A 15,159-nucleotide genomic window follows, 5' to 3' on the forward strand; every position below is an offset into this window, starting at 1 on the left:
GTCGCTTTGAGCGACTGTAACCTCGGAAATGCCCACTCCAGAAGACGTTTCGCCAGTACGCATAAGCGGCTGGACGAAAGGCCGCCCTGGTGATTTATATATGACACCACTGTCATGCTGTCCGACTGGACTAGGACGTGGCGTCCCGTCAGGTATGCCTGAAACGCCTGAAGGGCTCGGAACACTGCCAGCATCTCGAGGCAGTTGATATGCAGATGGCTTTCCTCACGAAACCACGAGTCGAAGGCCGGTCTGCCCTCGCAAAGAGCGCCCCAACCCATGTTGGACGCATCTGTCGAGAGCACTGTCCTTCTGGACACCGCCTGTAGGGGTACTCCAAGACTGAACCATACAGGGTTCGTCCAGGGTTTCAGAGCAGTCAAACAGGCCTGATTGACCCTGAGACGCAGGCGGCCGTGCCGCCAGGCGTGAGGAGGGACCCGAAACTTCAACCAGTATTGCAGAGGCCGCATCCGGAGAAGGCCGAGCTGCAGAACCGGGAAGGCGGAAGCCATCAGCCCTAGCATCCTCTGGAAGAACTTCAGAGGGAGGTAGGCTCTGTTTCCGACTGAAGCCGCGAGCTGCTGAATGGCCAGGGCGCGCTCTGGCGAGACTACCGCCGTCATACGGACTGAGTCGAAAACTGCACCCAGGAACGTAATGTGTTGGCTGGGAAGCAGCGAGCTCTTGGCAAAGTTGACCCTGAGTCCTAGGCACTCCAAGTGGCTGAGGAGCATGGATCTGTGGAGTTCTAGCTCGGCTCTCGACTGGGCCAGAATGAGCCAGTCGTCGAGATAATTCAGAACACGGATTCCCATCTGTCTCAGTGGGGAATGAGGGGGAGACTGTTTCTATAGCTCCTTTCTTCAGTAGAGTCATGACTTCGGCTCGGAGGACATGAGCATCGTCCGTGTTTACTGAAGTCTGAAGCACCCCGTTGAAGCGTGGGGGCCTTCGGGCGAACTGAAGCGAGTAGCCCCGACTTATGGTTCCCAGGACCCAACTTGACACCCCGGGAATGGCTTGCCAGGCCTCGGCCCGCGTGACAAGGGGTTGTATGGCATCGGATGACGGACCGCCGGTTGGGGGCCCGTACACCGGAAAGAGTGGAAGAGGAAGTTTGCTCCTTTTTTGAGGAGGTAAAAAATTTTATAGTGTTCGCCATGAGAACGGCGTTTTGCATGGGCGCAACATTTGTGGGCCCAGTTAACGCAACACTGAACATATCTCCCACGCCTGGAACTAAACAGGGCAGAGGGAAGACTGAACGAAGGAGCTTTTGGGGTGGTCCGGCCTCGGCGAGACTTAGCCCCATCCTCTTCCTTCCTGGCAGATCAGGAAGACTTAGGAGGCATCGGGTCCAGCGAAATCTTAGGCCGGGGTCCCTGACGTCTCGGGAAGGAGGAGTGCTTTGTGGGGCGTGAGTGCTGGCGCTGTTCCTTGGGAGGTGCTGCCTGAGAGGTGGAGGGGACAGTCTTGCTCTGCTGAGCTGGGCGGCTAGAAGCAGAAGCAGAGCTGGAGTGCTTGGGCAGGAAGTGTTGCATGGCTTGGGACGACTTCTGTGCTGCAGTGAAGCGTTCCGTGAAGCCCTCTACCGCTAGCCCGAAGAGACCGGAGGGAGAGACCGGGGCATCCAAGAAGGCTGTCTTGTCCAGGTCCTTTATCTCAGTCAGGTTGAGCCACAAATGGCGCTCGAGCATGACCAGGCTGGCCATGGATTGTCCAATGGCCTGGGCTGTGGCCTTTGTGGCACGCAGGGCCAAGTCAGTGGCGCTGCGGAGGTCACGAAAAGCAGGTGCATCAATGCCGGACTCGTCCAGAGAGCGGAGGAGCTTTGCTTGGAACACCTGGAAGATCGCCATGGTGTGCAGCGCTGAGGCAGCCTGGCCTGCGGACGCATAGGCTCTGCCAGCCAGGGCAGAGGTGGTCCTGCAGGGCTTGGATGGAAGGGCCCTCTTCGTCTTCCAGCCCACAGCCGCGGGGGGACAGAGGTGAGCCGCTACTGCTTCATCCAGGGGCGGTAGGTGCTCGTAGCCCTTCTCTTCAGAGCTGTCCACAGTGGTGAGAGCTGAATGGTGCGTAGTGCGTAGGCGGGCAGAATAGTCGTCGCTGAAGGAGAGAGAACTGAAATCCTATGGCGAAATGCCTGCTTATATAGCCGTAAGCCCCGCCTCTTTTGGCGGACTTCTTCACGCGCTTTGTCGCCATAGGCCGCGCAGCTATGCCGCGCCGTCATTGGTTCAACAACTTTCCATGAGTGAACCAATGACGATGCAGTTACACTGCGTTATTGAAAAAGGCTTCAGTAACGGGGGAAAAGGAGACCTTTCCCCATACGCAGTACGAGTGAAGTATCGAAAGGGAACTGCGTTTCGGCCGTTCATTTACACAACAGCGGCGTTTTGTTGGCCTTAAAATGCAAACTTTTGAAAACTGCTTCAAAGTTGCAAGTTTTTGAAAACGATACCGTTGTCATCTCTGTGTAAACTGCAAAAACGCGAATCTGTGAAAACGGTGACAGCATGCACATGCGCGTATTGCGTGTTTACGTGTCAACGCGGAATTAAGGTATTTCTGTGAATGTGCGAGACTTCTGATTTATTAGTGTCCGCTATATGGAAATAATGAGAAAAATATCAAAGTGCAGTAGCCCTAAACTATAAAAATAAGGTGGATAGGCATGTGCGTTTGGCGCAAGTCCTCTGTAAAAGAATGCGTATATGCGCAGGCGCGTAATATTTCTGTACAACGTGATATCGCCAACTACTTGTCTGACATGCGTAAAACAGCGTTTTTAGTAATTTTCGCAGATCCATGTGAACGGGGATAGTTTTGATAACGTTGTCATCTGTACAAAGAAAAAACTTTTCCGTTTTTATTAGGCATACATCGTTGTCGTGTAAACGTACTCTTAGTCTCACCAGTTAAAATTTATTTTACACTGTTGTTCCTTTTTGCTATAAATAAATAAATGTGATTTTTTTTTTTTTAACCTGCTTTTGCATACTGTAAGAGCTGTAAGTTTTAAGTTTAGTCTAAACCCTAGTTTACATTTTTTTTCTAGTCAGTGAAACCACTGAAGCAACTCGAGTAAAAGATCACGGCAATGTGTATACCATTGGAGGCATCATCATCATCACCATCATCTTTGTCATCATCATCATTGTCATCTGTCTCCAAAGAAATAAGTGGCAAGCTTCAAATGTTACTTTTAGGTAAAAAGTGGTTTTATAATATCACTGAAGAAGATTAAAAAGATCTTAGACCAGACTGGTACGATATGTAACAATAAAAGATAAATCATATCAGAACTTCTGCTCATTTAATGTAAAAAATACCACCTATGCAATGCCACTGAAAACCAGTGATACATTTCAGAGAAAAAAATAAAAACCTACAGCATAAGTGTGCACATCCTTTTATAATTGAGTATGTGGTGGTGTTCAGAATCATTAAACTCATGTGTGAATATTACACACCTGAAGTGACTCTAATTCCAAATAAATCTCAGCAGTTCTTGTAAGATCTTCTTGGGCCCTGTTTACATCTGGTATTAAGATGCGTTTTCGTCAGTCCGATCACAAGTGGACGACGCTAAATACTGGTGTAAACGGGGTCTAAAACATTTTGAGCTTGTCCGCTTTCGACCATATCCAGAGGTAGTTGAGAACGTATTCGACCGGATTGCATTAGTAGTATAAATGCTCATGTGGTTGAAAGTGCTTGAACAGCCACAAAAGACCACCTACTCATACTGACCTAATGTTTAAACATTATGGGACGCGCACTAGCCAGATGGGGTTTAAACTTTGTCGGCTGAAACGTACCAAGCACAATGTTCTCTCATCATTCCTGATTTTTAATACGCACTCACAGGAAATCAGGACAGAAGTGGTTGAAAGTGTAAACGGGAATGTGTCACCCTTGTCTATTTATGATCCGATCGACCAAAACGCACCTTAATACCAGGTGTAAACAGGGTGGTTGCATTCTAAACGTTCTGATATGATTTATCTTTGTTTAATTTTTTACATCACAAAAACCAGGTGTTTCAATATGGGTATGTAGACTTTTCACAGTATATTATGTCCTAATTTCTGCTATTTTTAATGTTTTCAGGTACAGGACAGCAGTACCAAATAATGAAATCACTGTCACGGATGCCACCAGAATAGGTCATGGATGCCACCAGAATGAGAACTATTAATGATAAAAGTAAATAAGAAAAACAAATCAATTCTTGCTCACTTATGAGTAAGTGATTTTTATAGTAAAAGCTGTGGAAGCTCATAATAATAATATTATTATTAATTATTGATATCATTATAATTTGTTATAATTTATTATATTATATTATATTAAGCTATATCTTTATGCCACTGTCTATATTGTAATATAATAATTAACCTATACAATATTGAAGTATTTATAACAGTAATATTAGCACACTTGTTAAAATAACTATTAGTAGGCTATAAATGATATATAGATTCTTGTTATATGTTAAGAAGGTTTCAGAAAATCCAGCCCAGTTCAGTAAATAAGTTAATATTCTGATATATTTTAGACACAATGTCTTCTGCTTTTGCTTAATTTTACCGACAAAAATATTACTTATAAGCGTCTCTGAGCAACACACAACGGTTTCATTTTTGAATGAATCCGCATTTTGAGCGAATCAATTGGGTGAACCAATGATTCAATGGCCCATTCATAAGGAGAGCCATTTACTTAATTCTTGAATGAATTAGCCTTTTGAACAAAACGAATGAATGAATGGCTCAATGACTTACTCATTTAGACATTATGGCTACCTACTAGCAGTTTTAGTTTTTTATTTAGAGTATCATTTCATTAAAAAAAGTATTTCATATTTCCATATTAATTAAAAAAAAAAAAAAAAAACATTAAAAGTGTAGTTAACCCAAAAATGAACATTCTGTCATCATTTACTCATGGCCCTTGAAGCCTAAAAGTTTATGTGTAATAAATTCTGTTGAATCAAATAAAATATTTTTTTCTCAAACTACTTTTTGTAATGTTTATTTAATGCGTTTCTCATTTTACACAATAATGACTTTAAATGATCTTTTGGGGAGTAATTTCTCAGCTAAATATGATGTGCGATTAATTTGCGATTAAATAGATTAATTAATCGCCACATTGTGTAATTAATTTGATTACAAATTTTAATCGCTTGACAGAATAAAAATATGACCAGATGGAAGAGTTGTTCTTTTTCCTTTTTGTGATTTTATTTATTATTATTATTTTATTATTGTTGAGTATACCATCATTGAGCTTTTTTGCCTACTGGATAAATTCATGCAAATAAATAAAATTTAAAAAAAATTTTAAAATGTCTCTGTTTTCTAATTTTACAACCCTGATATAGTGATGTAGGTTGTAACAACAGAACTGTTGATATTATATTAATTTAAATACTTAAGGAACACAGTAGATTTCTAAAATACTTGAATTTGTAGCAGACAGAAATATTAGAATATTGTAGCAGTAGAAATATATTTGAGACACATTCAAGATGAGTGCCCTGACATGCTTATTGCAACTTTTCATTTGATAAGGTCTATATATTATTAAGTAGCCTATATTGAATATAAAGGTAAGGTATGATGGTTGATGTTGTAATGAGTTCTAAATAATGCCATAACATAGAACCCATTACAACATCAACCATCATACCTTACCTTTATATTCAGCTATTCAGCTGCCTCTAATCAGAAATAAATAAAACAGCATTTGTTTCTTTGTTCAAAATGATGGTTTAGCCTCTGTGTTTTAGAGGTAACCATAGAGATTAGCTGTTGTCGGGATGGGCAGTATTTATATTTCAAATACATATTTCAAATATAAAATACATTATGACATCATGAAAATGCGGCTTCTGATTGGTGCCTCAGTAGTTTGCCCAGACTTGTTGAGATCAGAACAGAAAACTGATCCATATGGAAGAAGGTGGTCAAGGTAAGAAACGTGCAGGCTGCCAGGTTTCCATCAATTTTTTGCATAAATTGCTATAATTTTTAAGTAAATGTTCTTACTACACTATTAATGTGTATGTGTCCTCTATACAACAGATTCAGTGGTTGGAGTTGGGTTAATACTCCTTGACAAGTTCTGTTGCTACTTTCTGATTACGTTTCTGGATACATTTAAAATAAAAACATAATGATCATTTAATAATTGTGAATATCTGATCTGTTAACTGGTTGCATATGTCAGATTTCTGGCAGAGAAAAGCTGTTGCTATCAAACATTGTTTACTTAATCAACTGAGTCAGTGTAATGGTGAAGGGATAGATCAAATAGACCAATTGATGGAAGGTTTGCAAAGAAATTTCATGCTTCCTTGTAAAAGTATTTTTTAGTAGCCTATTCTTAAAATACAAAAAATACAGTAGTTTATTTTAATACATGGTGTGACTGTTGTGTGTATTAGTTTGCACGGATGTTTTCTATGACCAGTTGTTTTTCTGCGATAACAGCTACCACTTCCTGAAAAAAAATCTTCAGAACACAAAAGTAGATGTAGGTCTGCGTATATGAGCAGTTGTGCAGGAATTGAGAAACGTCCCCGCGTCTAGCCTATTATCATAATACTACAATTTCAATAGAACTCATTGTTGCGGTCTTCCGGATTGACCAGCCTGGTATGAGAAAAACAAAGCTCCGGTAGAATAAGCGACCCCTGTTAATGTCCATGCAGCGATTAGGATTGTGATACAAAACAAAAACTGTGAAATAATTTATGTCCAATAATCACAAAAAGGAGCCAATAAGGAGCCTATCCTTCTCCTGCATGTGCACAGACACACAAACTGGAAATTACGCGCGACTAATGAGTCATCGAGCAAGGATGAAAGTAGCGTAGACTAACATTCACTGCACGGTGACGCCTATTGCATGGCATGACAGCAGCTTGATAAATTATCATGCTTGGAAAAAGTTACAGACAAACTTCTCAATGAAGTTCAAATGATCAATGCCTTGTACAGAAGAGACAATGACAACGACAGCCGTCTTTTTTGGTAAGTGCATTTTATGTGCATATGCAGTAAGTGTAGGCTACTTCCCCAGAATGTCATGTAGACCTGCGCCTGTACAATTTTCTTTTCCTTTCATTTGAAAAATCTCAAGATTCGTTATATGGAAACAGGGTTTCTGTCACTATGAAACATGTTGTTTTACATTAATACGGAAATACGATTAAAAAAGGGATATATATATATATATATATATATATATATATATATATATAAAATATGCATATTGAGTTATTGTTTAATTTTTTTTTGTGTAATTTGGGTACTTTTCCCCCTCAAAGGTGCCCTTTTCCTTCTAAAGGGAATTCTTACCAATCCAAACTGCACTGTGTCACTGTTGAAGAACAAATCTGTTAATTATATCATCTCAGAGCCGACTGGTCGTGGCTGCATCCCCGAATGGACCTCTGATGTAAGCACAGCCAGTTTCTTTGTTCTTGTGTGTTTCCAAACTTTTGTTCCAAGTGGAAAGATTAACCATATTTCAAATATATTCATACATTGTTTGGTGAGCAGAACACCGTGCTTGTTGATGAGAAGGGTAACATTTACCATCCAGTTGTTTTGCATGCTGAACCACAAGGGATTCTCACCATAGGCTGTCAGCACAATGTCACATATCATGAGGAATGTTTGGAACTTCAGGTAGGCCAGTGAAAGATTTCCTATCATTTTTATTTACTTGTGTAACTATAGACAACACCATCTGTGAATGTGCGTGTGTATGAGGATAATGTCAGTGTTTATATGAAACATACCAATTCCACATAACGATAACTGATGGCTACTTTTTAGTCTAAGGGCCCTATTTTGGCTGAATCCCAAATGGCACACTTCTATGCACTTTCGGTCTTGTGGACTTACAATGGCCGCCGCGTGCGCGTGTCCGTTAAGTTCACGAGACCGTAAGGTGTCCCATTCATCATTTTAGGTTTCAGAAGGGTGCTCGCGAGAGCCCCCTTTGCTGCCGCTATGCATCCTCAGGTCTTCCTCTGAGTCCGCACTTTCGTGACATAATGGCCCTGTCCCAAATGGAACCCTAAACACTCACTGCCTTCCTACGAGTCCGCACTTTCATGACGTATCGTCGCTTTGACTGTCGGGAATAAGTCTGCCGCGTAGCTCGCAAACTTGCGAGCTCAGCTGAAGTACGCATCGAGGGCACATAGCGGCCGCAAAGGGACGAATGGGACACCCTGTGGTCTCGTGGTGCTATGCATTTTCATTCCTGTGGACACAATGGCTGCAGCGTACGCCTGTCCATTAAAGGGTTAGTTGACCCAAAAATGAAATTTCTGTCATTAAGTAGGCTACTCACCCTCATGTCGTTCCACACCCGTAAGACCTTCGTCATCTTCGGAACACAAATTAAGATATTTTTGATGAAATCCGAGGTCAAAGTGCGCGAGCAGACCATCTACGGGAAATACCGGATTCCACCAAAGCATTTTTATCTTTATGCACACACTAATAATCTTTTACATTGCAATCCTTTTATTTTTGATATTTGGCATGTTTGTGTGCTGCTGCAGCTGCACTTCCCTGGGCGCATCCCAGCAAACATTTGGACGTTTAATTACCGCTGACGTCAATCAATCCAACACGTCCAGTCATGGTTGAAAAATACTTCCAAAATGAAAGCTGAACCGACGTCTTTGACGTCAGCTGGCCGTGAATTCCACGTCTTTTCTGCGCATCCCAGGACGTCTAAAGGTGTCATCTTCTGGATGTTTATAAGCTGTGTGTTGCTGCATAATTTAAGTGTAGCTTATATATAAGCCTGCATTTAAAATAATCACACACCTATTGTGTAACATAGTGAAAGGCAATCAATGTCTTGAGGTTTACAATCTGAACTTGACAAAAGGTTCTAAAAAGGTCCAAAATCAGTCCAGTCAGATCTGAACGTCTATAAACCGTTTTAATCACGTGTACATCACAAACAATAACACATTATTTGTGGACTTAAAGGGTTAGTTCACCCAAAAATGAAAATAATGTCATTTATTTCTCACCCTCATGCCATTCCACACCCGTAAAACCTTCGTTCATCTTCAGAACACAAATTAAGATATTTTGTTGAAATCCGATGGCTCAGTGAGGCCTGCATAGCCAGCAATGACATTTCATCTCTCAAGATCCATTAATGTACTAAAAACATTTTTAAATCAGTTCATGTGAGTACAGTGGTTCAATATTAATATTATAAAGCAACGAGAATATTTTTGGTGCGCCAAAAAAACAAAATAAGGACTTATATAGTGATGGCCGATTTCAAAACACTGCTTCAGGAAGCTTCGGAGCGTTATGAATCACGTACATGTAATCTGACAAACACGTACACATATATAATATCGTTTGCAAAGCCATGCAAAAGCTTGGCAAAAGATATGTTTGGATAACGGATACTCTGGCATTTCAAAGAAATTAATAATCTTCCTTCTACCACACGCTCTCTGTTCTCTGCTAATAAAAGATTCGCTGCTGTCGAGACGTGTGTCACGCTCGTCTCTCATTAGCAATCGCTCCAGCGGCCTCGTTACTGCTCCCACAGCACTCGGCCATGCTCTGCTTACAGTAACGTTAATAACCTCATTCATGAACATGATTTCTGCCTGAGTCCCATCCCGATTCTTTTCCACCGGCTGTAGACATGAAGACAACACCTCCCATGATTCCGTGAAATCAAGGTGTCATCGAGCTACGCCTTTGTTTTGAATGAGCGATCTCTAGCGGCGAAAATTTACATATTGTGGCTTTAACAGATAAAATATTCACATATCCCTGTGATCTCCCAGATGTAGGTTAGTTTTAAAGTAACCAACAGTATAATGTTTGCAAATGACTAATAATTGTTCCCTAATTTAGTTACTTGGTGTTTGGTAACAAAGGGCCTACTTTGCATCTGCAACACTGACTCAATGACAAACAAGTCATTTATAAGAAGACAACTGATGGCACCTGTATTCATAGCAACTAGTTTCTAACTAATTAATCATTTGATTGTTAATCATAAATATAGGGGGCTGCTGCTCGGTATAATAGTTTTCAAGAACATTATGTAAACTGGTAAACTATTTAGCCTAGACTACCAAAACGAACACCAAAACTTAACATGAACTGTTAAAAATTATAGCAATTTATGCAAAAAATTGATGGAAAGCTGGCAGCCTGCACGTTTCTTGACCACCTTCTTCCATATGGATCAATTTTCTGTTCTGATTGCAACAAGTCTCTGAAACTATTGAGTAGGCACCAATCAGAGGCCGCAATTTTATGATGTCATCATGTAGACTTCTTACAAAGTATTTCACAGTATTTTAAAAATACAAAAATACAAAACACTGAAGTATTTTGATACAAAATACGAAGCCATTTTCATCAACCCTATCAAATACAAATTACAAAATACTATTTTGTATTTGAAATACGTATTTGAAATACATGTATCATAAATACTGCCCATCCCTGGACTTGCCAGGGTCCAGAATGCCAGCTATTCGCTGAAGTTCATCTTTCAAACCAAACAGCATGGAAAACACCTTCCTTTGGAATACTGAAAGAAAAATTCAGTAATATGTACACACACGACTACTTACATTTCTAAACTGAATGTGACACTTTGTGTTTATGCAAACAATTATACATACGTGCAACCCCAGAGAACTGCAGACATGTACAAACGTATCTGAATGCATTTTTAGGAAATGTTCAGTGTTACATATTTTTACCGAAAATTTTTTGGCCAGGGACATGATGTTGCCGTCAGACCAATGTTTGGTAGGGATATTACTAACGCGATCTTTAAATAACAAAACAAATATTGCGCCATTGACTTTAGACCAGGTTTCAGTTAGTCAATGGTGCAGTCTATTTCAGTTGCCTCAAAATAGTAACACGCCAACAATGCTCCTGAACAAACTCATTTTCAGACCAGCACGCCAATGGGCACACAAATGGCCGCAAATGCATTTGTTATTTAAACAACGTGGCGCAGGACATGAAAATGATAACTGCGTCGGGCTGAAACCAGCAAAAACTAGCAATGTGCCGGGTGTATGATTGGACCCTAAATGTCTTATAGCCTACCTGAATGTGCTACATTTTTTGCCTTAGGTTTCTTTGGTGGTCAAATGCAACCGTGAGTACTGCTTCTTTCTATTCCTTAAAAACATAAAAAATAAAAATACAATTTGAGTCTTGGAGCTATTTCAGCACTACTCTCTGGTGCCTGATCAGTGAGCAACACTGTGATTTAGATTAAGTACAATTGTTTTAATTTGTTAAATTAATAATGTTAATTTATTATTAAATAACCTCTGGGCTATTGGGAATGTGCAATATTTGATAATTTTTTTCATTATTTTTCCCATTTTGTTCCCCAGATAAGTGTCCCAATGCACATGTTGTAGCAAAAAGTGAGATAGACTATCTACAATTTCTTTATTCATTTTATTGAATATCGTCACTCACACAGAAGCGCTTACGTTTTGTACACTTTCCTCTTTCTAGATACAACCTTGGTGAAGCTCCCAGGCACAGGCAGAACTCATGTTGTGCCGTTTGTTGTCGGTGGCATTGCTGTACTACTTGCCTTTGTTCTCATAACAATCATCATTTGTAACAAGTACAGACATGTAAGGTATGAATTATGACTTTACATGATGTCATTACTGTTATGTAATTAGACTAAGTTGACACATTGACATTATATATACAGTAGACATTTTTATAGTTAGCACGCACTTTCTTAACCAAGTTTCAAACAAAATTCTTTGTTTTCAGGGAATCAGTTAGTGCTGTGTAACAGCTAGATAGCTACCTGCACTGGGAAACTGCTTTATATATTTTTGTGGGATAGAGAATCAACATCCACATTAGTCAATGCTGACAGTGCTGTTTATTCTGTCTCACTACTGCCTGTTGTGTTTGAATTTTCCGGTCCATCAAAAAGGATAGTTCCTTCACCAGAAAGGACATTTCCAGCACGAGGAAACACTTACAGTCACAGGTGCAGAAATGAAGGCGGTGATAGGCCTACATGTCAATGCATAAATGAAATTGCCTCGCAGAAAGGAGACATGCTGTAACACTGACCATGTTTTCCCCCACAACAGACAATTTGTAGCTTGTTTTTATAACAGAAATTCATGTTCCCATTCTGCATTACAAATAATAGTGACCTTAGTTGACTGTTGTAAAATATTGTATATTAAAAATTGCATAACCTTTTTAATCCTAATTTTTACCAAACCACTTCTTAACTTCAGGGCATCGGCTTTCATAATTTTATAAACTTGCTACCTTTTCTGTCTGTATACCCTTGTTGTTTATCTTTTCTGCAAAATAAATAATTTTGTGAATTGTGAAGTCCCCTGTGGTGAAAGTCAAGCTTTTAATGTTGTTTATATGTCTATGTGGTGTTTTTAATATGCATAAGACAAACCATGTGCAAATTCATGTCAACACCATTGCTGAGTATTTCGTCTTTAAAACTGCAGTGAACCAAAGAGGGTCTCAAAAATGCGGTTTGAAATCACTGGTGTTTCTGACGTCACAAACTACTTGGTAACCAATCACGTCAATGTGTGATCATCAACGAGTGGATCTCTGAACTGGTGTGAGTGAGTGGACACGGGGCTAATTTGCATATTCATATAACCTCTTATACTAAATGAGGCAAGGGATTAAAGTTAAATTAAAGCTATTTTAAGACATGAAGAATTTTTCAAAGGTGAATCAAAGGTGTTTTTTTGAGCTTTTTACTTTTTTTAATTTCTGTGGTAATATTTATAAGCATATCTGTAAACCTCTGAAAACTCCCCATTAAGACTGTTCTTTAGATGAAGGGAGCACATGAGAAAGCTAATCACTGATTCACTAACCTCAATGACACATTCAACAGAAACACTCAAACCACATTACTAAAAATTCATACACACAATATATATGCATGACGAAATAGCCTACTCAGAACAGAAAACTGTCATGTAAGGAACAAAATGAGGCAGGGGATGACCTCAATAGCATGTCTTTGTTAGCAGGGTGTAGAAGGCATAACACTTGTGAGTAAACACAGGGATTTACGATGAGGCAGAATAGAAAATTAAAGTACTTTCAGGTGAATAACCTGGAGAATCAATGTCAAATAAATGAACAATCAGCACAAATATGTCTTGCAAACTTTGGCTGTAGCTGTATGTAGTTGGGCCTACAAATATACAGCACTTGCACAATAAAAAAGAGATTTAAATCAGTCCATGTTCTTAAATTGCATAGTTACAGTTTTTGTCTGCCAATTATATATAATGACACAAACAAATATTTGAAGAATTAAATACACGTTGTACGCAATGTCTTTCAGAGCATGCACAAAACGCAGAGTGGGTACTGTTGGTACCATACAATTTAAGTCAAATAACATTTTTAAAAAACAAAGTTTTAGTCTGTAATTTTTACTTTTAAAGTGCATATAAAGTCACTTAATTGACAGACAGTCAGTGCTATTTTCAGCTTCTCTCTCTATCTGCTACAGATAGCTAGATCTCTATCAGGATAATTTTACAGGGAGTTCCTAAGTGGCATTACATTTCAGTAATATGTGCAAGTACACATATATATATATATATATATATATATATATAGTTTTAAGATTTGAAGTACACTTAATTGTGTACATTTAATTCAATGAAGAGTAATTCTTCATTAAGTCAGAGAAAAGCATTTATTCCAAGAAAGATGATGCTGTTGAGCTCAAAATGACAGCTTAACTCCACACATTTCTGTAGACTGTCATCGCCATGGAGATGTCCAGCTGGAAGGCAGTGGAGGAGGATGTGCCTTTGGGAAAATAGCAGTAGAACTGGTTTGGTATGATTTGCTTCTGAAAAGAACTGGCCACACCCCATAGGAAGTTAAACTGGAATAACAGTGCAGGGTGAAAATACTGAATTGCAATTCAAAGATTACCCCTGCTCCATTTTGAAGACTTCATACATTAATGTTTCTAAAAGTACCCCATATGTTGTGTGTATTATAATATATGGGTAATGCATACTAAAAAAATTAAATTCAAATTCATCCAATGGAGTATTCATCCTACGTTTCTTTCACATTGCAACAAATCGTCCACATCTGAGTTATGATCTTACTCATCTCCTGAGAAAATATGAGGAAATGAAAACCACAATAATATAGGCCATGTAACTCATGCAAAAAGTGCTAATGTGCCATACTCATATTAACAATTACTTTAAAGAAAAAAAAGCAATGGTATCTGTATTGCTAAACAAGCAGTTAAAATTAGAGGAACCGGTGAGTCTTTTCACTTTGTTGAGGATGTCAGGAATCATCTTCAAAGAAGCAAATTTTCAAGGGTTTGCTAAACTCCTCACAGTTTAGTGCTTAATGAGCCTCTTGCACCTGGAAAAGTATAACAGAGTATTCCAAACTCTATAGTTATTGTATTTTGTCCAGTTACTCATTTAATTGTCTAACTTGCATCCCAAACCACACATTTGTGTGTCTGTGTTCTTGTATACATGGTTTATGAGAACACAAATGTGTATAATGACATGGGTATTACAACGTAAACATGGTTTATGAGGACACTTTCAATTTTTTTCAAGAGCAATTTTTTAAGGGGACACAAATAATACAGCCAAAATTTATGTCCGTTTTTCTTTTCTCTGTCACTTTATCTGGCTAACAACACAAAGCGATAGTTATTTAAATACGAGTTAAGTTCACCACGCGGTCATATAATAATTATTAAATTATCTTGTGTCCTCCACATTTTAGGTTTCGTATGAGACAGAAGTTATATTCAACTGCAGCAAGCCCACTGGTCTGCCACTTAACACCATATTGAGCAAACCCCAACACAACGGTATTATCTACAATATTAGCCTAATATCAGTTCACACATAGGATTATCGCCATGTTATTTTGGCGGTTTGTCGTTTTTCCAAATGAAATGGTGAAAAAAAGCTATGAAGTGACTGAAGTTCGTGTAACACAGTATTTTGAGTGAATTGAGTTTGTGTAGTAGCCTAGACAAAACAACGCCATTCACACAGACACACAGAACATGCAG

General features: G+C 39.3%; 1 long non-coding RNA gene across 1 annotated transcript; it reads left to right on the top strand.

Annotated features, from left to right (window-relative positions):
* Positions 1-7,721: 7,721 nt before the first annotated feature.
* On the top strand, positions 7,722-12,434 carry LOC127497354 (uncharacterized). The gene is made up of 3 exons (XR_007925515.1): positions 7,722-11,205; positions 11,450-11,482; positions 11,577-12,434. It is a non-coding gene; the product is annotated as an uncharacterized LOC127497354 (long non-coding RNA).
* Positions 12,435-15,159: the final 2,725 nt, after the last annotated feature.

This window comes from Ctenopharyngodon idella, chromosome 16 (assembly GCF_019924925.1).
Source record: "Ctenopharyngodon idella isolate HZGC_01 chromosome 16, HZGC01, whole genome shotgun sequence".
NCBI lineage: Eukaryota > Metazoa > Chordata > Actinopteri > Cypriniformes > Xenocyprididae > Ctenopharyngodon > Ctenopharyngodon idella.